Source organism: Vicugna pacos, chromosome 11 (genome assembly GCF_048564905.1).
Source record: "Vicugna pacos chromosome 11, VicPac4, whole genome shotgun sequence".
In the NCBI taxonomy this organism is placed as follows: domain Eukaryota; kingdom Metazoa; phylum Chordata; class Mammalia; order Artiodactyla; family Camelidae; genus Vicugna; species Vicugna pacos.
Window position 1 is genome coordinate 44089826 of NC_132997.1, and position 25227 is coordinate 44115052.

The 25227-nt window shown below is 43.5% G+C and overlaps 1 long non-coding RNA gene across 1 annotated transcript; it reads left to right on the forward strand.

The window, feature by feature from the left end:
- The first annotated feature begins 233 nt into the window (after positions 1-233).
- LOC140699784 (uncharacterized) lies at positions 234-11875 on the forward strand. Its single transcript, XR_012078022.1, has 4 exons — positions 234-412; positions 542-679; positions 2618-2723; positions 11769-11875. It is a non-coding gene; the product is annotated as an uncharacterized lncRNA (long non-coding RNA).
- Positions 11876-25227: the final 13352 nt, after the last annotated feature.

Genomic DNA, 25227 nt, shown 5'->3' on the forward strand with positions numbered 1-25227 from the left:
CGGCGCCCGGCAGCGGCCCAGAAAGGGGCGCCACTTCCCTGCGCAGCTCGGCGCGGCCCCGCCCCTCCGAGCCCCGCCTCCGCCCGTTCGCCCCGCCCCCGCCCGGCCTTCCTGCCGTCTCCTCTGCGGAGCCGGCGGGGCCGGATCACTGGCCCGCCCCTTTGTCCCGCTTTGGGCGGGGTCGGAGGCTCGGGCGGCCCTGGTCGGCGCTCGCGCAGTGGGTGCGCGGCGCAGGCTGAGCCCTGACCTGCACCCAACACTTGGGGCCGCCTCGGTCCGCTGAGGCGCGCTGTGCGGAGGCCGTGCCGGCCTTGCCTCCGACCCGACCCAGACCCCACACTGAGAGAAGCGCGAGTTGTGGGGGCCGAGGGGAGGCCACACCTCGGGGCTCCGGGGGTGACGGGGTAGAGAGGTGAGCGCAGGGTTAGAAAAATGGCTGAAGATGCTGAAAGGCATTCCTACCGGGCCTCAGAGGCTGGGGGTAGGGCGGAAGACTTCTAGACCTGGGTAGTAAATTAACATTTGCTTATTAATTTGTAAGCCGGTCGGTAACGACTGGCTCCCTCCAGCCCTTGTGTTAAAAATACTGAACTTTCCTTGGATCGCCTGCTGAGATTTGTCCCTCGCCTTCATCCTGAGGAGATGGCTGAGAATTCTTGAGAGAAGCTGTGGACTGGAGGTACGGCCTGTGGTGGAGGGATGTTCACGCTGCTGGCTGGGCTCTGGTGTTAAAAAGGCTGACCTTTGGAGTCTCAACGCCTACCCGAAAAATGAGACCCAGGCACACTACTGATCCTTAAACTCATTCAAGTGGAAGAGAGCTAGGCGGTTTGCTCTGCGGGACAACAGGAAAGTCGAATCTGTTAAAAATGGGCCAACAGACTAGTTGTACCACATTCTAGTACAAGCAAGTACAATGTAAGGAGGAGATCTTGAAAAGGAACTATTCAGTCCATTCCCAGTTGTTGTTGTTGTTGTTGTTTTTAATGGGAATGCAGCCCACCTGTGACACCCTAGGCAGCTCAGAAACCTCCTTGGGGAACCTGTCCATCCATTCATCCTTGAGCAGGTAGTGAGTGCTTGACTGAGTGCCAGGCTCTGTTTTGATGCTGGGAATACAGCAGCAAAGAAGACAGCTGAGGCCTATTGCTCCATAAAGCTGATTTTTGGTGGAGAAGATGGATAATTGCAAGTTGAAGTTAAATACTGGGACGAAAACAAGGGACTGGGATAAAGAACAAGAGGTATTTTAGTTGGAGCCAGCAGGGAAAGTGTCTTTGAGGAGGTGATGTTGAAAGAATGAGGGGATAGCCTTGGGAAAACCCGGACAGAGACTTTCCAGGTCAAGAGCAGTATGTGCTGATGCCCTGAGAAAAGTAAGCTGTGGCTGGGTCCAGGAGCTGAAAAAAAAAAAAAAAAAACACCAATGTGGCTGGAGTAACGAGCCTGGGAAAGAGGACCGGGATGAAATGGGGAGGTGGGCAGGGCCAGGCCATGCAAGACCGTGTCTAGGAATGGAGATTTTTTATTAAACCACTGAAGGGTTTTATGCAGAAGACTAACGTGTTCTGGTTTTCTGCTGTGCGAAGAATAAATTCGGTGAGTGGCAGGCAAAAATAAAAGCAAGGAGACAGACTGTTGTGGCAGCCCCAGCCGAAACTAATGGTGGTTTGGACTAAATTGATGGCCACACTAAGATGAGTAGTTGAGAGATGCTATTTTGGACATGGACACGTTGATAGGATGGATGTGGGGGGAGGGAATGGAGAACCCAAAGATAACTTTCAAGTTTCCAGCTGGAGTAAGTGGGTAAACAGGGCCTTATTTATTGGATGGAGTAGCCTGGAGGAAAGGAACTGCAGCTCAGGGAAGCACATCAAGAATTCTGTTTTAGGGGGGAGGATGTAGCCTAAGCGCTCGAGCACATACTTAGCGTGCACGAGGTCTTGGGTTCAATCCCAGTACCTCCTCTAAAAATAAAGAAATAAACTTAATTACTGCCCCCCCAGTGAAGAAGTCTGTTTTAGTCATATTGAGCTTGAGATGCCCATCAGAGATCCAATTCAACTGTCCAATCATTAGGAGCTCAAAGAGAGGCCTGGGCTGGAGATGGGGCTTTGGGAGGCATCATTTTAAAGATGGTAAATGCCCTGGGATCTGAGGAGGTCGTCTAGGGTAGAGAGGTACATGTGGAGGAGGAGAGGGCTCCAGAGGGACCCAGAGGAGTCAGACAGAGGAACCAGAGCTGCAAAGAAGACTGAAAAAGAGAAACTGGGGAGGTGAGAGGCGAACCAACCAGGAGAGTGCTGTACCCAAGAGACTGAGAAAGGAGTATTTCCAGAAAAGAGTGGCCAGCTGTGTTAGGTGCTACTTACTGATCAGACTAGATGAGGGAAGAGAAGGATCCATTCACTCTGGCAACACGGAAGTCACTGATACGTACGATAAGCTCAGTGTCCCTGGAGTGTGGGGTGGGAGCCAGACCGTGGTAGAACCATCGTGTTTGGACAACTTGTCTAACAGGAAACACAGAACCGGTAGGGATCTAGAAAGGGATGTTTTAGCAGAGGTTGCTAATAACCCTAATAGTCATTCTCCCCCTTTTCCTTTATCATAGAATTTCCAATTCTAGCTGGCCAGATGGCTTCCCTGAAGAAAAGCAAGTTTCTAGGACTCCCTCATGGCTAGGTGTGGTCACATGACTTGGTTCCAGCCAACAGGAAGTAAGTGGAGGTGTCCATGTGCAACTTATGAGAACTAGCTTTAAAGGGAAGTGGTGTGCCTTCCTCAGCCATTGCTCTCTCCTGCTCACTGGAATATGCAAATGTGGTGCTGGAGCTCCAGCAGCCATATTCGACTTTGAAGTGGGAGCCATGTGCTGAGGATGTTAGGGCAGCAAGTTAGAATAAATCTGGTTTCCTGATGTTTAGGGAGCCACCATACCTGCTCTGGGCTACTGCCCTTTTGACTTTGTATATGAGAGAAAGAAGTTCCTGTCTTGTTTAATCCTGTTTTCCAGCCATCTCTAATTTTAACTTTCGTTAGAATACAGAGGGCTTTATTAAAATATGGAAGTGACCAGAGCAGGTTTGCAGAGTGATGTGAATGATGCAGGAGAAAAGGCAAGAGTGATGATGCTGAAGAAAAGGTGAAAGGAGGTGGGATACGGGCATGAGTGGAGAGGACACCTCTGGGAGAGGGCTGCCTCTGCCATTGTTAAGAACAAGGGGGATGTGGAGGTGGAGAAGATGATGTCTCCAGTGAAGGTTGGGATTGGGAGGATGATCGTTCACACCTGGTAATGTCTGCTCAATCCTGGATATGAAGGAGGTCATGAGTTTAGAACAAGGAAAGAGTGGAGCCAACTTTGTGAACCACAGACCTGATGATGTTGGAGGTCCCACCAGCCTGAGCAGCCTCAGGAAGACAGCTGCTTTCTGGAGCAGTTGGCCACATTGCTGCAGGGCAATGAAGAGGGTGAAGAGGCTGAGGGAAATGCCCACAGAGCCAGCATGGCCTCCACCTGTCCCCCACCAGGCCTCACTTGACAGTTACTTAGGACACACCTGTCGTTCCCAGCTGCCCCATGAGAGGCAGTAAGCTTTACCTGACCCATTTTTACAGTAATACGGAGTGGCTTCAGAGAGCATCAGGATTACTCAAAGCACAGCAGGCCCACTTACTTTTCCTTTCTTAAAAAATTAAAAGGAATTGTGGTGGTGATCATTTTGAAAAGTATAGAAATATCAAATCACTATGCTGTGTACCAAGAACTGACATAATGTTGTAGGTTTTAGACTTCAAAATTATAGACTTCAAAAAGAAGCAAACAAAAACACTCATAGAAAAAGAGATCAGATTTGTGGTTACTGGGGGTGGGGAAGAGGGAATTGGATGAAAGTGGTCAAAAGGTACAAACTTCTAGTTTTAAATAAGTGCTAGGGACGTAATGTACAACATGATTAACACTGCTGTGTGTTACATGTGAAAGTTGTTCAGAGAATAAATCATAAGAGTTCTCATCACAAGGAAAAAAATTTTTTCTTTATGAGATGAGGGGTGTTCACTAAACAGTATGGTAATCATTTCATGATGTGTGTAAGTCAAGTCATTATGCCATATGCCTTGAACTTACGTAGTGCTGTATACCAGTTATATCTCAATAAAACGAAGGAAAAAAAGTACAGTAACCTAAAAAACAAAATAAATTAAGAGAATTGAGATATGGACAGTCCCAACTCATAAAAGGGCTGTATTGTAAACAATGACTTAGTTTCCGGGCTATCCCCTAGAACTGTAATTGCCAAGAATATAAATGAATTATAGCAACAGACTGCAAGCCTGGGATACAGGTTATGGGGACAAAAAACAGTACAGGAGGGGGTAAAAGAAGTTGAGTTTCTTTTCCTTTCTCTGGACCTGGAGTTGGCTATAAATAAAATTTTAAATAAAGGAGTTTGGCCTTTATCATCCTGACTTCTTCCTTACCACCGTGTCCCAGTCTGGTCCCTGTCCCAGTGCTGCTCTGCTTCACACCAGGCTCCACACTGTAGCACCTCTGTCTTTCTCTGTGTACAAGCCAGGGGGTGCAGGATGAGGGGAAACAGCTGGAATAGAAGAGGGACTTTGTATCCAGGCTCTCCTATTCTCAGCCTCTTGATCTTGAGCAAAATACTTTACATCTCTGAGCCCTCAGGGTTTTTTTGTTTTGTTTTTATTTGTTTGTTTGTTTTGGTGGGGGTAGGTAATTAAATTTACTTACTTATTTATTTTAAGAGGAGGTACTGGGGATTGAACTCAGGACCTTGTGTATGCTAAGCATGTGCTCTACCACTTGAGCTACATCATCCCCCGAGCCCTAGTTTTCTTATCTGTAAGGTCAAGATAATAGTAAAACCCACTACACAAGCTTACAGCAAGAATCAAATGCAATAACGTTTGTAAAACATCCTATAAGCTGGAAGGAACTCTGTAGTTGTTTTCTAGGAAGATGCCTTGTTAGGGCCAGACGACCAAGGAGTTTCACATTAGTCAGGATGTTTTGGTTGGAAGTGAGAAAACCCCACTCAAACTAGCTTAGGCCGAAGGAGGAAAGATTACTGGGGGGATACTCAGGTCACTCACAAAATCAAAAGAAGAACTTGAAATCAGATTGCTTCTGGACACGAGGGGCTGATCCTGCAGGCTACCCAGACCAGGAGCCCCTCCATCTGTCTCTTCTAGTACTCAGAGCTTGCTCCATGTTGGAGATGTGACTCTGAATAACTCTTCACTCTAGGTTGGTTGGAACAAATCCCAAGGAAGGACGCTAATTGGTCCAGCTCTGGTCATGTGCCTACTCTTGGACCAATTACTGTAGCGAGGGAGACCTCGAGGATTCCTTAACTGGACCAGACCTAAGTCAACATGCCCATCCTTGTCATTGGAGCAACACTTATGCCAAAGAAGAAGTGTTGTGTGCAGGACCGATGTCATAATTCCTGGCAGAGTCTCACAGTATATGCCTGGTATTCCTCAGGCCCTAGCAGTCACTGAGACGTTTTAGGGAGAATAGTAACATTATTACATTTGTGCTTTTGGAAGATCCCTAAAGCTGCAGCGGGAAGAGTGGACTGCAGAGAGCAAGATCAAAGAATAGTTAGGAAAGAAACTGTTACAGTGGTTCGGGAGGTTGGCGATGAGAAAATGGTAAAAGGTGAACAGATTAAAAATACCTTAGAGGGTAGAATTGATGGGTGACTAATAGGATTCTGGCTGTGTAGGCAGTGATGCTGATCACTGAGACAGGAAATCCAAATGACACTGTGTGTGTTTGGTGAGGAGTGACAATTTGGACCACTTCCGTTTGAGGTATCTCTGGACAGAGAAGAGAGGTCCAGTTTGCTGTTCGAAGTGTAGGAGAGACATCTAAGCAGAAGCTATACATTTGGGAGTTGTATTAATGAGAGCTTGTGTTCAGCTCCTGTCACGTCAACCCAACCACACTGCTTTAACTAGATGGATTTTGTTGTGGTTTGTTGCTAAACTTCTTGAAAATTCTGGCAAAATGCAAAGTCTGAAGGTAAGCAGAGCAAGGCTGGTCAGCCGTTCCAGTCATTCAGGTCCCAGTTCCGCTGTCGGTCTGCTCTGGCTCTCCTTACTAGGAAGCTTGCATCCTCAGAATCAGCCTTTGGTCGTAGAATGGCTGCTCCAGCTCCAGCTTCCTACCTGCGTTCCAGATAGGTAGAAGAGAGAGCAAAAAAGGATGAAGGAGCAGCAGCTGTGTTAGAAAAGCAACACTTCCCCAGAAATCCCCACTGACTGCTGCTTATGCCTTGTTGGCCAGGTCTGGTCACGTGGCAATCCTTAGCTCCAAGCAAGGCTGGGAAATGCAGTTTTTGAAAATTAGGTTCCCGAGCCTGTTTGAAAGAAGAGAATGGTTATTAAGAGAGCTGCACATAGATGATGATTAAAATCACGAGAGTAGAGGAAATTATCCTGGGACTGGGGGTTGAGAAGGGAAAATGACCGAGGCAGAATCCTGATGAACATGGAGACAATCAGGAGGAGAAAAAGGAGAGGGATTAAGGAGACTGAGAAAGAGCAGCAGTGAGGTAGGAGCAAAGCCAGAAGGAGGTATGTATGGAAGTCAAGGGAAATGAATGTTTCACGAGGGCAGGCGTGGTCCCCAGTTTCCAGTGCTGCAGAGAGGGCTGCAGGACAAGGCTGAGAAGTGACCGCTGGGGTTGGCAGCTTCAGAGAGCCATTTCACTGGAATAGTTGGGTCCAAAATCTGTTAACAATGGGCTGGAGAATAAATGAGGATCAGAGTGAGGTTGTTACCTGGGAGATGATGAGGGTAAGAAGCTGAAGGAGAGGGTTTTTTTTTTCCTTTAAAAAAAAGGAGAGACTTGAATATGTTTAAATGATGAAGGCAAGAAGCAGTAGAAGCAGAGAGACTGAAGAGTCTGAAGGAAAAGAGATGATGCTTGCTGGAGAAGGTGGAAGGATTGAGGTTCAGGACAAGAAGGCGGCTGAAGACTGGAAGATAGGTGGGCTTCCATGGAGACAAGAGGAAGGGGGAAGAGCTGAGTGAGATGCGAACGTTTATGGGTTTAGTAGGGGTTTCTGAGTGAAGGCTTCCTTTTTTTTTTCCTGGAAATAGGAGTAATGGTCACCTGATGAAGGAAAGTGGACATTTGGTGGGATCCAAGGATTTCAGAGGAACTCAGTAGAAAATGAGAGAAGCTTCTGAGGAGGGGCAGGCAGGAGGGTTTGAGGAAGGATGCAAAGCTAAGGATGCAAACCAAACTAGAGTCAGAATGGCAGCTCAAGTGACACAGCCTTCATCAGTCCTTAGGAGCTGGGTAAGTCCAGGTGCAGAGAGCACACAGACAGCAGGATTGACCAAATTGGAGGTTTTTCCAGAAAAGCATGATAGAAAAATGGTGGTGCAGAGGATTGAAGAATATTGAAAAGAAGCACTGAGGTGTTGTATTGTGAGTCTTGGCTGGTAGGGGAGAGAATTCACAGCTGGAGGGGCCAGTAGATGGGCAGAAAGAAAAGATGGGGGTCTGGCTGGAGGGGACAGGAATGGTTGCATGAGGCTATGGTCAGACAGAGGGATGTATCCACAGGAGTGAGTAAGATGGAATGAAGGAATCAGTGGCCCTTGGGGTGAGGAAATCAGGGCCAAGAGGCCAGGGTAAGGACGGGTCACCCCATGAAGGTATGGCAGGACTTGGGTGAGCCAGGTGCTAACGTCTTTGTTAGATCTTTCACTCCAAGCTGTTTTAACTTGATGTTGCCTTTCTTGAAAAGGTCAGGGAGCCCTAAGGAAAGGTTAAAGAGAAAAGAAGTTAATTTCTTGGCTTGTCACCCAATGCCTGTCCTGTTTGTTCCAGAACAACCTATTTTAAAGAATCTGCAGACTTCCAAGGGCTTCTTGCTTCTATTTACATCCGCAGCTTCAGCCAAGAGACCTCTGTCCTCAGATGGTGTTCCCTACCAAAGATTTGTGATCGGAAGCCATTTGTGAGCACAAGACACAGTGGAGCATACGTTAATGATGGATAGTGGTGACAAGGAGTCTTTCTCATCTTAGTTGTCTAACTCATAAACTGAGGGTGGGGGAGAGGACAGTTGTTCAGTAGGTAACCGCTCAAGAGCCCTTCCAGCCCTGACTGTGAGTCAAGCATATACTGTAATTTCTCCAAATTGGAGAAGATGGTTTTGCCAAAGAAGGAAGACCTAGATGTGGCCAGACAGGCAATCAGAGGGAGGGAGCAGATCAGAGAGGTTAAGAGCAAAGTCAGGCTGCCTGGGCTCTACCCCAGCTTTGCCCCTGAAAGCTGTGTCTACCAGGGGAACTATGGACTACATGCAGATGTGAAAGCCACTTGACAGTGAAAAATTGTTTCTTCTGAAAGAGCCTTCTGTGAACTGATTTTCACAAAGCTATGCATTTGTAAAACAAATAAGGGAAGTAGGTTCAGCGAGAGTCACTCTTCCCGTAAGTGGTAGAAGCAGAACTATCAGCTTTACGTCCAGACCTTTCTATCTCAATCTTCCACCCAAGACTGGAGAGTCACGAACACAGGGATTTGGGATTCTGCTAAGTCCTTGGGACCTCTATGCTTGGGTCCTGCCTGGAAGGATCCTGATAGAACCCCCCCAGAAGGGGAGAAAGAGGCATCCATCCAATTTGCCCGAAGCAGAGCAAAGCACAAATGGATGCCGCAGGCATAACAGGTTCCTCTCCCTGTCCCTATCCCAGCTCTGTGGACTTTTAGCTGGTCCCATGGGAGAACCTGGCTGTCCCTGGGGAGCAGTGCCGGCCAGCTGCTGCCACGTGCACACAGTGCCATCTAGGGGCAGTCAGCTGAACTGAGTTTATGGCGCCATTGCTGTGTGTGTCTGGAGAAAAGGGCTTCCAGTCCTGGTCTGACACTGGATCTCTCCATACTTCCTGGAGCACCTTTTCTCCTGGCTCCCTCTTCTACTTACCCACCCAGGAAGGACCCACTCCTTTGAATATCCTGAGCTCCCCTCCCTGTAAATGTTGCTGCTCTTCCCACCCCCACCCCCGCCACCCCCATCTCCATAGGCTCTCAGAAGTCTCAGCCACTCCTGCTTTATCTACCTTCCATGCACTGGGCACCCTTCATGTTTACTGCCAGACTCGCTCTCTCTGCTGAGCCCTAGCTTCAGTCTAGAAGGAAAATCTGATTCCATCACTCCCTCCCCTAGACCAGGAGAAGTTCATTTATAGGCCTGGTCACTGTAACCACATCTGAGCAGGTCACTGCAACCACATCTCTGACCACAGGCCTCCTTCACCCTCGGTGACCCAGTCTGTCACCTCTGGTGCAGTGGTGCCTGCACAGACTTCCCATTAGAACCAATTGTTGGAATCTGATAATGCAGGAGGAAGTTGCCCCCGGCAGGAGGAAGCTACCTTACCCAGGGCTCTTGGGCCCAAAGCTCGCTAAATCCCCCTTTCCTCGTTTCCAGACCACTGATGAATGATCCCAGCTCTGGCCTCCCCATGGGGTCAGTCGAGGCCTCCCTTGGAATGGCCTCACAGTACAATTTCTCCCCCTGCCCCATCCTGCTTCCTTCACTCCCACACCCAGATCACTGGATCAGCTTCTGTTTCCTCTGCACTTGGCTTCAGCATGTGCCGTCACCTCAGCCCAGAACATCTTTTGCTCATTCCCTGTGCCTGTGTGAGGAGAGGCAGGGAAGTGGAAACCACCCAGCCTAGCCCCTCAGCCATGCTCTTCAGGAGAATGGGCCTGGGTGTCCCCATGTCACCAGCTCCCAGAGTATCATTTACAGTCTGACACAGGTGTTTCACTTGGTTTCTGCTGCTCCAGCTGCTTCTGGCCAACTGGTCCCCGGCTTGCCCTCAGGGACCCTGCCTGGCTTCTGCCCACTGCTTTTCCTCTGTGAGTCTTTGGCGCTTGCCCCCTTCCTCTCTCGGAGAGGCACATTCAGGTGCCCCGAGAGTGAGATGCCGATTGCTTTGGTCTGCTGTCATCATCCACATCCCTTCTTGGGCAGAACTTTTATGCCAGTCTCACAGGTGTCTGGCCAACTCAGAGTCCAGGACCCACCTCTGCTTCACTCACTCTGCCCAGGATGGAGAGTTTGTGGTACAGAGCCCTGGTGAGTGGCTTCCTACAGGAGGTGCTGCATGGCCAGCTCCCTGAGATCCCCAGGAGAGGGCGGTGATGTGTGGCAAATGGACACACAATGCCTATCCCGTCTGCCGCTAAAGCTGCTGACTCCAGATAATAAAGAAACAAATTTAGATCCACGAATTAGTATTTATAGCCAGTTTTAGTATGAGTATGCAGACCTGATTTTGTGATGATTATATTCTTATTTGTTGATTTTTAAAGGTGTTGGGGGGTGGCTAGTAGTAGAGTGCATGCCTACCATACATGAGGTCATGGGTTCAATCCCCAGTACCTCCATCAAAAAAAAAAAAAAAAAAAGACCTAATTACTAACCCCCTCCAACAACAACAACAACAAAATTTAAAGGTGTTTGAAACATTTATGGAACTCTGAGCCATTAGAATTGGGAAGAGTGTAACTGATTACATTTAACATTCCAATGTTCAGAGAGATCTACTTTTTTTTTCAGTTCTTTTTGTTGTTGTTGGTTTTTTATTTTTTTATTTTGGGGGAGGAGATAATTAAGTTTTTATTTATTTTTTTGGTGTAGGTGCTGGGGATTGAATCCAAGACTTTGTGCATGCTAGGCAGGCACTCTACCACTAGGCTATACCCTCCCCCACCCAGGGAGATCTACTTTGTTAAAATTATAAAAGGTCAATTTGTTAATTGTAGAACTAGTATGTGAATATTTAGAGAAATGTTAACGATTTCAGTTTCCTGCATTGCACATTAGACAATGTGTGGAGTTGCATATGTTTCTCTGTGTGCACAGAGCTCCTTGGGCATTAAAAAACAGTCCAGGGAGCGGGGCCTTCACTGTCTGTGCCCCAGGGGATGGGAGGGTGTCTGTCCTGTGCTCTGCCCCATGGCCCAGCTGGGGCCAGTGAGGGGGGCTAAGCCTGTGCACTAGGATGAGGGGTTCACTGCTGGTGGCCCCCCAGCCCTCACTCTGTACATGTGCCCCAAGGTTCTCTTGAGTCACAAAGCCTGGGAAAGAGATGAGGCAGATAAGGGCAGCAGAGGCCTCTGCCTGGCAGAAGCTTCAAAGCCTTCCCGCTTCAAAGGGAGAGCAGTGCCACCCACCCCAGGAGCTGACTCTCTCTCCAGGCCCAGCTCCCCAGCCCCTCCTGCCCACAGGGCGCTGGCCTCCTCCTCCTCCTCCTGTGTATGAGCAGTGCTGGGGTAAGAGCCTGGGAGCAGAACTGGCCTTCCATCCCCCAGACAAGCCGAGCACAGTCAGGAAGGGCGCAGGGAAGGCCCAGGGCCCATTGGCTCAGGGACAGCAGCTCTCCCAGGTGCTTGTCTGAATTTGCATTTCTCTCTGGGCCTCTGCCCACGCGGGCCCAGGGGGCTTCCCCGGCTCCTCAAACCTTATTAATTTAATACAGTTTGCTGTAGCCAGAAATTTCACGCCGCATTTGTAACCCTCTCTGAAGGGGTTAGGTTGAGCACACCAAAAAACTCTGTCAGTGAACCAGCTATGGAGATTTACTAAGCACATAGGACAGTGCTATTTTTATTACTCTGTTAAGATTTAATTAATACATTTACATGGGACATTGTTGGTTGAACCCTCAAATCCATTCTGTTTTCTTTTTTTAGGGATAGAGTCACAAAAGTTGAGCAGGGTGTATAGACATCTGTCCATGAGAAAGACTACATTTCCCAGCCACCTTTGCAGTTAAGTACAGGCATACTCATTTTATTGAGCTTTGCTTTATTGTGTGTTTTTTTTAAACATGTTTTTATTGAGTTATAGTCACTTTACTATGTTGTGTCAAATTCCAGTGTAGAGCACAATTTTTTAGTTATACATGAACATACGTATATTCATTGTCACACTTTTTTTCGCTGTGAGCTATCACAAGATCTTGTATATATTTCCCCGTGCTATACAGCATAATCTTGTTTATCTGTTCTGCATATGCCTGTCAGTATCTACAAATTTTGAACTCCCAGTCTATCCCTTCCCACCCCCCTCCCCAAACTTTGCTTTATTGTGTTTTTTAACCCTGCATCAAGCAATTCTATAGGTGCCATTCTTCCAACAGCATCTGCTCACTTTGTGTCCCATTTTGGTAATTCTCGCAATATTTTAAACTTCATTATTAGATTTGTTATGGTGATCTGGGATCAATGATCTTTGACACTACTATTGCAAAAAGATTATGACTTGCAGAAAGCTCAGATGATGGTTAGCATTTTTTTAGCAATAAAGTATTTTTAATTAGGGTATGTACATTGTTTTGAGACATAATGTTATTGCACACTTAATAGACTACAGTATGGTAGAAACATAACTTTTATATGCACTGGGAAATCAAAAAATTCATGTGACTTGTTCTATTGCTGTATTTACTTTATCACAGTAATCTAGAACTGAACCTGCAGTATCTCTGAGGTAGGACTGTACAGCCGTGAGTCCTGGCCAATGGGATGCGAGCAAAAGTGATGTGTACTTCTTCCAGGTCATAGCGTAAGGGAAAGAAGTATGTTTAGCATTTGACAAAATTCAACATCCTTTCGTGATAAAAACTCTCAACAAATCAGGTTTAGAAGGACTGTTCCTCAACATAATAAAGGCCACATATGACAAGCCCTCAGCTAACATCATACTCAGTGGTGTAAAGTTAAAAGCTTTTCCTCTAAGATCAGGAACAAGACAAGGATGCCCACCCTCACCATCTCTGCTCCTCATAGTACTAGACGTCCTAGTTATAGCAATTAGGCAAGAAAAAAAAAATAAATAAAAGGCATCCAAATCAGAAAGCAAGAAGTAAAATTATCTCTGTTTGCAAATGACATGAAATAGAAGATGCCGAAGTCCACCAAAAAGACTGCTGGAACTAATAAATTAATTCATTACAGTTGCAGGATACAAAATCAACCTACAGAAATCAGTTGCATTTCTATACACTAACAACAAACTATCTGAAGGGGAAAAAAATCAATCCAAGTTTTCTAAGTTACTAGACATCTAAGCTAATAGAAATCTGTAGAACACTACATCCAACAACAGCAGAATACACATTTTTCTTAAGTGCCTAGGAAACATTCTTCAGCATAGACCACTTGTTAGGCAATCAGATAAAACTTTAAAAATTGAAAGAATTGAAATCATACAAAAAGTATGTTCTTTGAGCACAATGGAATGAAATTAGAAATCATTAACAGAAGGAAATTTCAGGAATTCATCATTATAGGGACATTAAACAACATACACCTAAATAACCAAGAGGTCAAAGAAGAACTCACAGGGAAATTAGGAAATATTTCGAGATGAATGAAAACAAAAACACAATATACCAAAATTTATGCAACCAAAATGGTGCTTAGATGGCAAATTATAGCTGTAAGCACCTATATTAAAAAAGAAAGATCTCAAATCAATAATCTAACCTTACACCTTAAGACACAAGGAAAAGAGCAAACTAAACCAAACACAAACAGAAGGAAGGAAATAATAAAGATTAGTGCCAAAATAAATGAAATAGAGAGTAGGAAAAAAACTAGAGGAAATAAACAAAATCAAATGTTGATTCTTTGAAAAGATCAAGAAAATAGACAGATCTTTAGCTAGACCAGCAAAAAAATAAAAGATTCAAGTTATGAAAATCACGAATAAAAAAGAAGGGCCATTATAATGAACTTTTCAAAAACAAAAAAGGATTATAACAGAGAAAAAGAAAGCAATTCTATTTACAATGACATCAAAAAAACAATAAAATATTTAGGAATAAATTTAACCAAGGAGATGAAAGTCCTGTACACTGGTAAGTATAAGACAACAATGAAAGAGATTGAAAAAGACACAAATAATGAAAAGGAAAAAATATATATATACAAATAAGTGGAAGGATATTCCATGTTCTTGGATTGGAAGAATTAATATTGTGAAAATGTCTATTCGGCCCAAAGAATCTAGAGATTCAATGCAATCCTATCAAAATTCTAATGGCATGTATCACAGATATGGGAAAAACTATCCTAAAACTTGAGTGGAACCACAAAAGACCCTGGTTAACCAAAGCAATCCTAAGAAAGAAGAACAAATCTGGAGGCATCAGACCTCCTGATTTCACACTATATTACAAAGCTATAGTAATCAAAATCAGTACTGTGGTACTGGCATAAAAACAGACACACAGACCAGTGAAACAGGATAGGGAGCAAGTGACATGATCATCTGTGTGGTTTTTAAATAGATATTCTTTATCAAGTTAAGGATGTTTCCCTCTATTCCTGTTTACTGAGGGTTTTTATTATGAATAGGTTGTTTTTCACATCTTTATGTGTTTAATCATTTGTTAAATGTTTATCAAGTGCTTGCTCTAATAATAACAGTAGTTGTATTTGACATAGTTAAAAATTTTTTTTCATTGAAGTGTAGTTGATTTACACTGTCTGCTTCAGGTGTACAGCAAAGTGATTCAGTTACACATATACATACATGAGATATATTTTCTTTTCAGATTCTTTTCCATTATATGTTGTTATAAGAAATTGAATATAGTTGCCTGTGCTATACAGTAGGTCCTTGTTGTTTATCTATTTTATATATGGTAAACTTGATACAGGAAAAACAAATGGGCATGAGAAGGGTCACATCCCAGGTCTCGGTTGAGTCCCTCGGACGTGCCCCACCGAGTGTGGGTCCTTGGCTTCATGCAAGAAAGAATTCAAGAGCGAGCCACAGTTGAGTAAAGGTAGATTTATTTAGACAGATACATATTACATAGAATGTAGGCTGTTTCAAAAGGCAAGAGAAAGGCCATGAGGTATGGGGGTTGGGTGCTCAGGTTAAAGTAAAAAAATAAATACATACTCCACAGATGGAGTCCACGTGTCTCTGGGAGGGAGTGAGAGAGGCAGCCTGGAGGTACGGTATTGCCAGTTTTTATGGGCTCGGTAGCTTCATATGCTAACAAGTGGGAGGACCATTCCAACCACCCTGGGGAAGGGGCTGGGATTCCCAGGAATTTGGCCACTGCCCACTCTTTGACCTTTTGTGGTTAGCCTTGGAACTGTCATGGCACCTCTGAGAGTGTCATTTATCATGCAAATATATTACAATAAGCATATAATGAAGCTCAAGGTCTACTAGAAGTCGAATCTCCTGCCAACTTGATCCTCAAGGTCTGCTGGGAGTTGAATCTTCTGCCATTTTGGTGTTAAATGCTGTATCATATGAATAGGTTTTGGATTTTATTAAATACTTTTCCTGCATGTATTGATATGATCATGTGACTTTTTTTCTTTAGCCTGTTTATGTGATGGATTACATGTATTGATTTTTGAATGTTGAACCAGCTCACATACTGGGATAGATCCCATTTAATTGTGGTGTATAATTCCTTCTATATATTGTTGAATTTGATTTGCTAATATTTTGTTGAGGATTTTTGTATCTATGTTCATGAGAGTATTGGTCTGTAGTTTTCTTTTCTTGTAATGTCTTTGTCTGGTTTGGGTATTAGGGTAATGCTGGTCTCATGAAATGAGATAGGAAGTATTCACTCTGCCTCTATCTTCGGAAAGAAATTGTAGAAAATCGGTATATCTTCTTCCTTATATATTCGGTAGAATTCACGAGTGAACCCATCTGGGCCTAGTGCTTTCTGTTTTGGAAGGTTATTAATTATTGATTCAATTTCTCTAATAGATATAAAACTCTTCAAATTGTCTATTTCTTCTTTTGTGAGTTTTGGCAGATTATGTCCTTAATGGAAATGGTCCATTTCATCTAGGTTATCAAATTTGTGGGTATAGTGCTGTTCATAGTATTTCCTTATTATCCTTGTAATATGCATGAGCTCTGTAGTGATGTCCCCTCTTTCACTTCTGATGTTAGTAATGTGTGTCCTCTTTCTTTTTTCCTTAGTTAGCCTGGCCAGAGGCTTATCAATTTTATTGATCTTTTCAAAGGATCAACTTTTGGTTTAGTTGATTTTCTCTATAGGTTTCCTGTTTTCAGTTCCCTTGATTACTGTTCCTTTATTTCTTTTCTTCTGTTTACTTTGGATTTAATTTGCTCTTCTTTTTCTAGTTTCCTAGGGTAGAAGCTTAATTATTGATTTTAGATCTTTCTTCTTTTCTAATATGTCAATGCAGTGCTATAAATTTCCCTCTAATCACTGCTTTCACTGCATCCCACAAATTTTGATAAGCTGTATTTTCATTTTCCTTGGGTTAAAATATTTTTAACTTCTCTTGAGATTTCTTCTTTGACCCATGTATTATTTAGAAGTGTGTTTTTAATCTCCAAGTATTTGGGGATTTCTAGCTATTTTTGTGTTATTAATTTCTAGTTTAATTCCATTATGGTCTGAGAGCAGACATTGTATGATTCTATTCTTTTAAAATTGTGAAGTTACACTTTATGGCCCAACTGTAGTCTGTCTTGGTGAGTATGCCAAGCTTGAAGAGAAAATGTTTTCTGCTGTTGTTGGACAAAGCAGCCTATAGAGGTCCATTATATATGATTGATTGATGATTGTTGTTGAGTTTTACTATGTCCTCACTGTTTTTTTGCCTGCTGGACCTAACCATTTTCTGATAGATAGATGTTGAAGTCTCCAACTATAGTAACAGTGGATTCGATTATTTCTCCTTGCAGTTCTGTTGGTGTTTGTCTCATGTATTTTGATGCTCTGTTGTTAGGCACATACACGTTACATGTTAGGATTGTTTTGTCTTCTTGGAGAATTGACTCCTTTCTCATTATGTAATGCCCTTCTTTTTCCCTGATAACTTTCCTTGCTCTAAACTTTGCTTTGTCTGGAATTAATATATCTACTTCTGCTTTCTTTGGATTAGTGTTAGCATTGTATATCTTTCTCTGTCCATTTATTTTTAATGTTATATATGTCTTTGTATTTGAAGTGATTTCTTATAGATAACATATAGTTGTGTCTTGTTTTTTGATCCACTGTGACAATCTTCTTTTTTTGGTGTATTTCAACCATTGACATTTAAAGTGATTACTGATATAGTTTGATTAACTCTACCATATTTGTTATAGTTTTCTATTTGTTACTTTTTTTATATTGTTCCTATTTTTGTCTTCCACTTTGTTTCTGTCTTTTGTAGTTTTAATTGAGCATTTTATATGACTCTATTTTCTCTAATTTTGTAGTGTATCAGTCATACTTCTTTTTGTTTTTAACTTTGTTTAGAGGTTGCCCTAGAGTTTGCAGTACACATTTGTAGCTAATCCAAGCCCACTTTCAAATGACACTATACTGTTTCATGGGCAGTGTGAGTACCTTATAATAACAAAATAATTGGAGTTCCTCCTTATCCATTGCGTCATTGCTGTCATTCATTTCATTTATATATAGCATATATATAATTTCATTTTCCTTCTCTCTGAAGAACTTTTAACACTGATTGCCAAGCAGATATACCAGCAACAAAGTCCTTCAATTATGTTTGCTTGAGAAAGTCTTTATTTCTCCTTCATTTTTGAAGGATAATTTTGCCAGATACAGAATTCATGTTGGTGCTTTTCTTTTTGCCCCAGCACTTTAAAAATTACAGCCTACTCTCTTCTTGCTTACAAGGTTTCTGTGGATAAGTCAGATGTAATTCTTATCTTTGTTCCTCTATAGGTAAGGTGTTTTTCTTCTGAGTCTTCAAGAATTTGTATTTTTGATTTCTCTGAAATTTAAATATGCTATACCTAGGTGAAGGGTGTTGTTTTGTTCTTGTTTTTGTTTTGTTTTGTTTTGCATTTATCCTGCTTGGTATTCTCTGAGGTTCCTCGTTCTGTGGCTTGCTGTCCGACATTCATTGGAGGAAAATATATCAGTCATTATAGCTTCAAATATTCTTTTGTTTCTCTTCTCCTTCTGGTATTCCTATTATACATCTGTTACACCTAATTTTCAGTTGTCCCACAGTTCCTGGATAATATTCTGTTCCACTATTTTCAGTCTCTCTCTCCCCCTTTTTTTTTTTTTTTTTTTTTTTTTTTTGCTTTTCAGTTTTGGAAGTTTCTATTGAGAGATCCTCAAGCTCAGAGATTCTTTCCTTGGCTGTGTCCAGTCTATTAATGAGCCTATCAAAGGCATTCTTCATTTCTGTTAGAGTTTTTTATCTGTAGCTTTTCTTTTTCTATTCTTAGAATATCCATTTCTCTGCTTACACTATCTATCTGTTGTTTCATGCTATCTACTTTACCCATCAGAGCCCTTATTATATTAATCATAGTTGTTTTAAATTCCCAATCTGATATTTCTAACCATCCCTGCCATGTATGAGTCTGGTTCTAATGCTCATTTTATCTAAAGAGATAAAACTATGATTTTTGTCTTTTAGTAGGCTTTGTAATATTTTCCTGATTGCTGTTAGTCATGTGAGGTGGGGGAGCTGGGGGAAGCGTTCATAGTCCTATGACTAAGTCTGAATCTTTTAGTTGGACTGTGCCTCTGAACTTCCCAAGTGCTTCTTAGTATCCTAGCCCCCCATAGATGGGACAGAATGGCTATAGAGTGGGTTCTATTAGGGATTTCCCTTCTCCCACATGGAGGGCTAGAGCCTGCTAAAGTTGGGTATTTCTCTTCCCCTAGGTCAGCTAGGCTCTGGTTTAATAGTTTCTCCTGAGGGCACATCCTGTTAAGAACAAAATGCTCTGGCATATTTCAAAATGATTGCTTTCCCCCTCCCCTTGCCAGAAGCATGAGGGGCTTTTTCTTCAGTATTTACTGTGAGAACCTGGTCAAGTTTCTGGAGGTAAAACTCACAAAAGTGTGGGGAATCCCTATGACTTAGTCCCCCCGGAGTTTTCAACATGCAGACTTGCCCACACTGAGCCGCCATCAATTTACAGCTACAGTTTAGGTTTTCCTATCCTGGGATTGCCACCCACAGAGGTTTCTACACGTGGACTTCTGCGTCGGTGAGTTGTAAGTCTCTGCATTAGCTGGTTGGACTCTCCAGTTCTGGGGTCAGCAGTTTTCCCTGTTGCCTCATTTCTTTGACAGGTCTAAGAAGAGCTGTTGACTTTCTAGTGTGCTTAGGCTTTTACTTCTTGTTAGGACAGGATATTAACATCCAAGCTCTTTACTTGGGGGGGGGGACTGGAAACTGGAATTCTATTAACCTTTGTAGGAACTGTATTTGAAAAACCAACCCTTTGCGGTTTGAATTACAAATATTTTTTCCCAGTTGTTTGTTGGCCTTTTGACTTTTCTCATGGTCGTTTTTGCCGTCCAAGTGCAATCATTTATTGAGGGCCAGGATCTGTGCGGGTGCCAAGGAGACCAGGATGAACAAGACCAATTCCCTGCTCTCCTGAAATGTCCAGTCCACTGGTCCAAGAAGGGTGGGTTCAGTAGCAACAGCATAGAGATCTGGGCTGTAGATTTGGTCCTGATGAATGAATTATAGGGCCTGTGGCTACCAAATCTAGGAGAGCCCATAGACAGTACATAGACAGCCCAAAGACAAGCGAGGAAACAGACCTAGAGAAGGAAAAGACCAGCCAAATTTGCAATTCATGTCAAATTGCTGTCCCAGCTTTGGAGGCTTAGTTCAGAGCTCTTTTCTCTCCATCAAAAAGCCGCTCCTGGCCAGCTTTGAGTCTTGTAACCTCATCTCCCCAGAAGTCTGTTCTCCCCCCATAAAGTGAGGGGTAGGATCAAGATTTTAACTGACTTTTTGTACTAGGGGATCATTTGGAGCAGGAAGTGGAACCAGCATGTCTTGCTAGATGAAGAGAGTAGTTGAAGCATCATCTGCTGGGAGGAAGCCCTGTAAGGAGCTGCCCTGTGGATCAAGCCAGAGAGGTGTTTTCAGGGATCTGGCCTCTCCCACTGGCCACCCCGTGACCACTCCCATTCTAATTATGGCTGAACCAGCCCTGAGCAAGTACCTCTGTAATGAAAAACTTCTCTCATCAACTCCTTGGTTTCTTTGAAGTAACAAAGGTAGGATAAGATTTCTTTCTGTTTCCTTTTCCAGGTTTTAAGAGGAATTGATTTCTTAGAATCATCCAAAGATTTTTATTTTTAAAGGATCATTATGAACTTATGAGTTTTTTTAATCCATTTTAACTATAGATGCTCAAATTATCCCATCTCTAGCAAGGAAGAGCCTCTTCCAGGTAGATCCTAAGCCCTTTCTTTCTGAAGTTTTCAGTGGCCTTTGGGAGCTTGCTTGATACCTGATAAGACAGAATATCCCAGGCTCATCTTGTACATTGCCTACCCCTAAGCTTGCAATCAGCCATTTCTCTGAGGAATTCCTTGGATGTTGGAAGACCACTATCTGGGCTCATCTGTCTCTTGAGAAAGTTTCATGTTTCCTGGCTGAACAACATGGAAATTAGGGCATAGGTATCTCTTGCCTAACACCAAAACAAATACCCTATTCAAGGCTTAGATATAAACAGGGAAATTTTTCTCTAAGATGTCACGTTGTTTCTCAATTTGAGAAACTGGTTTTCCACCTTGCCTACATACTAGAATCCCTTAGGGAGCTTTACAAAAAAAACAAAAAACAAACTGGATCCATCTTCAATCCATGCCCAGATATTCTGGTTTAGCTGGACTAGGATCTGGCCTGAGCAATAGGATTTTTAAAAATGTGAAGCAACCAGATGGTGTCCAATCCTGGCTTCACACTGTTTATCATTCCATATGTGTTCTTACACTTTACTACATATATATAGAATTTAAACAATACTGTTGTACAGCCTTAAAAATTTATGTAGGTTGTACCCTACTCAGTAATACCGTTGGGAAGCTAGTTGTTCACTTCGTGTTGCTTTGCTGCATCCCAAATGGTATCTTTGGTTCAGTGATTGTAACTATTGTAGCACGTTAAAACCTTCCGTTTACACTATCATTTTCTGCTCCCTTTTACTGCAAAATTCACATGTAGTTAGTTGCTCAGGCCCAAAATCTTGTAGTCACCCTTGACTCCTCTTTCTTTTATGTCCCATAGCCAGTCATTCAGGAAATCCCCTTAGCACTGCCTTCAAACCTATCCAGCATCTGGCAGTTCCTCACCACCTCCACTGCTACTGCCCACTTGCAGCCAAAATTATCTTTTGCCTGGATTATTGCAGTAGCATCCCAAGTGGTGTCCCTGGTTGATCTTCTATAACTGATCATCTCAAAGCAGTCAGAATAATAGATCATTCCTCTTCTCAGAACTCTCCAGTGGATTTCCATCTCAGTAAAATTCAGAAGTTTTGCCTTGGCCTGCCAGAACCACATTTCTACCATCTCACCACCTTCTGATCATTACCGAGTCTAAGCTTGTACTGATCACTGCATGACAGGCCAGTAAATCAAGAGATGAGTTGTTGGAGCAAGGAATAGTGACTTTATTTGGAAAGCCAGCAGACCCAGAAGATGGTGGACTAGTGCCTCAGAAAACCCTCTTAACTGAGTTAGAATTCAGGCTGCTTTTATACTAAAAGGGGAGGTGGGTACCTGGTTGTTGCAAAATTCTTGGTGCAATAATCCTTTGTTCTTGCAGCTGTCCACCCAGGTCTGGTCACAATGTTCCTATAAACCTCCAACAAGATAGTTGTTCTGCAACTTTTTAAAGGCGAGAGCCTTAAGAACGGGGCTCTCCCATATATTTCAGGCTACAGGCAACATTCTTTCTCAAAGGTGCAGAGCCAGCATGACTCAGCACAGGCAACAGAGCACAAGGGTTAGAGCTAAAGGAATAGATCCAATATGGAGTCAGGTTTGTTCTACTCTTTTATAATCTCATCTACCTCTGCCCCCTCACGTATGTTGCTATAGCCACACTTGCTTGTTTTGTTCCTTGAACGTAGCAATCTCATCCCTACTTCTGGGCCTTTGGACTTGCTGTTTCCTCTACCTGGACTGTTACTCCTCCAATATTTCTAAAACTCACTTCCTTGCTTCTTTCAGTTGTCTGCCCAAATCCCATTTTATGAAAGAGGCCTCCTTTCTGGCCAGCCTATCTACAGAAGTACGCACATCCCAGCACTCCTTCTCCTTGTGCTCTTATTGAATTATGAGAAGAACTGACTCCTACCCTTATCAAGTTTTGTTATCATACTGTTGCCCCAATATCATACCCCTGCCCCTCCCTCGAATGGAAACCAGCTGCCCTTAGCTAAGTTTCAGGCTCACCCATGAAAGGAGGAAGCTTCAAAGAGAAAAATAAAAACCAGTTGGAACTGTAATGGAGCAGGACCCTGTGGGGCCTTCCCAGGACAGAACCTTCCCCCATATCCCCTGCTGTAGCTCCTCTCTGAAGTACCTAGATAATAGTATCTTTCCTGAGTCTTTCAGATGCTAAAAACCATACCACCAAATGGAAAAAGTTAACTATCTGATAATCATGAGTACCTGTAACCCCAGACCTGTTACCTAAGGATTGATCACCATCAATCAGAGAATTATGTGATCAGCTATGCTGATCACATACCCTGGGAGGCCCCTCCCTCATCTGGCCTTTAAAAATGCTTTGCTGAAACCCTTTGAGGAGTTCAGGTTTTGAAGGGAATGAGCACCCATCCTCCTTGTTCAGCCCTGCAATAAACCTTATCTGCTCCAAACTCCGAGGTTTCGGTTTGTTTTGACCTCACAGTACATCCAGTACATGAACTTGCATTCAGTAACAACCAGCTAGGCCCAAGATGGCATAAGACTCGACTTGCAGTAGACCTTGAGCCTCATTATACGTTCATTGTAATATATTAGCATGCTAAATAACACACCCACCAGCACCATGACAGTCGCCATGACAACAACAGGAAAGCCCAAAGACTGAAAAAGAATATTGCCTGAAAAGATGTGTTGCCTCAGTTCTGGGTCCAGACCACACCCCTGTTCTGGAATAAATTATGAATATTCCTCCTTCTCTTCACTCAATTCCCTCCCTTTTACCTCGACCCGCCTACATATATGGTGTCTCCTTCAGATCAGGTTGCGAAACTGATTTGCAAACTAAGTTCCCACTTCTCCAATCTTTGGCCGTTGAATAAAGCTTGTGCTGCTCCAGTACCATCATTGGTTTCCTTCTTGGCTGTGCGAATCCAAGCAGAAAAAGTGACTAGGTCTACCTGGGAAGAAACATGTCCTTGAAAGTTCCTCCCCCAAATCCAGGGATCCCTCCCACAATCATCCTTTATGGTCATTCCTTAAAAAACCAGCGAACCAACCCCCAAACCTTTAAACCTAGAAGGGATTTGAGGGGTTAAACCAGAACAAGACAACGTTTCCTTCCCCTTCTCTCCCTAAGCATAGTCTAATACACACTTGCCCACTTGTCCCATGGGACATTAGCAATTGCAAATGGAGGGAAGGTAGCCAGGGCTGAGGAAAAGTGCTCAGTCTGGACCTTCTGATTTCCTTTGCACTCACGACCCCCTACAGACTCTTCCCTACAGCTCACCTTCATACCTCCCTTCACCACCCCCCACCTCCCAGTGGTGTTCATAGCCGTGGGAAAAGAGAGATAAAGTAGCCTGAGGCCTCTTCCCCACCCCCAGTAAAATTGTTTCATTTAATATTAAAATAGTCATCCTTGTGAAAAGGGTGCTGCTTTTTGAGAATTCTGTATTGGGGAAGAGAACACAGAATCAGGTAAGCAAAATGGACCAGACTCCCCTCTGTTCTCCCATGCTTACTACTTACTTTCCCTCTGGCTACCTCTTGGTTCAAAGGCTTGATCCTGCCTTAAATGACCTCTTTACCCTGTACACTTACCCAAATCTCCTCCACTTTTAAGGTTCAATTCCAACCCAGGCTCCCCCTATATCCATGTCCACACCATCCCTGACCTTTGCCATCCAAAGACAATTTTCCAAAATGCATCAGAGATTACCAGGGTCAGCCTGGTTCTGGGTAAGTTCTCTTAAGGGGTGAACACTGGCCTTCTAGTCTTGACACTAAATTATTTTAGGATAATCCTCAACCTTGGTTGCATGTTGAAATCACCCAGGAGCTTTAAGAAATATTGTTGCCTCTGTCCCATCCCTGAGATTCTGATTTAAGGGGTCTGGGGGTGTGGCCAAGGTATCAGAATTTTGTTTAAACCTCCTCAGGTGATTCTACTTTGCTTCCAAACTGAGAACCATCGGCTTTCTCATAAGGACTCCTTCTTGCATTCTCATGGTAGTTTGAATTATTATGGATTCTCGACTAGTTTACCAACCTGCTATTGTTTGTCAAAGGCTGCTGAAGCTTCCAGCCCAAAGTCTGCAGATATTAACGTGTTTGATTTGTAGGGTCCTTTAGATTTTTGCTTCGCAACATGTGATCCATAGACCAGTAGAACAGCATCATCACCAGGAGCTTGTTAGAAATGCAGGAACTCACGCCTCACCCCAGTCTTGAGAACTGTGAAACTTTCAGTACAAATTATTTTGTCCAGTTCCCACACTAGGAGACTTAAACAAACACTAGCATAGTTTTTAGCACTCAAGGCTGTTTCCTGGGAAGATCCGGCCCCTTGAGTCCTTGCCTGGGAAAGCTCTGGGCAGCCAAAAGAATTTACCCTTTGTTCTAGTCAAACACCTGACCAGAGGCCTCTGACTCCCTTTTCTTGGGGCTTTTACTTTAAAAAACAAAATTTACAATTGTAAATCCTTTCTCTGTCCCTTTGAGATGTACGTATATCTCCGGAAACCTGGGACTGTCTTTAAGCTCAAGAACCTGGGAACATCCCTTTGAAATGTCCTCAGCAAGACTGATGGGGCTCCATCTCCCAGTCTCTGTGGGAGGGCTGACGCCTAACTTGAGGGAGCCAGTTTAGCAAACACAGACAGACGGCCTGATCACAGTGACCCATCCCTCCACCCGCTTTTTGTAATTTTCCACTTCTCTGGCTTTGCTCAAGCACTTCCTTGTCCCCCCTCCCACTCCTTCATTTTCCCTTTACAATTCCAGTCACCTTTGTACAGAGCCCAGCTGAACTCAGTTCGAAACTGAGGCCTTTCCTCTACTATAGCAGTTCCTGAGCAAAACCTGTCTTCGCTGCCTTTAACTAGTATTTGGCTTTTCTTTGACCATCTCCATTTTAACAAGATCCTCAGGTAATTTGCATGTATGTGAAAGTTGGAGAAGCA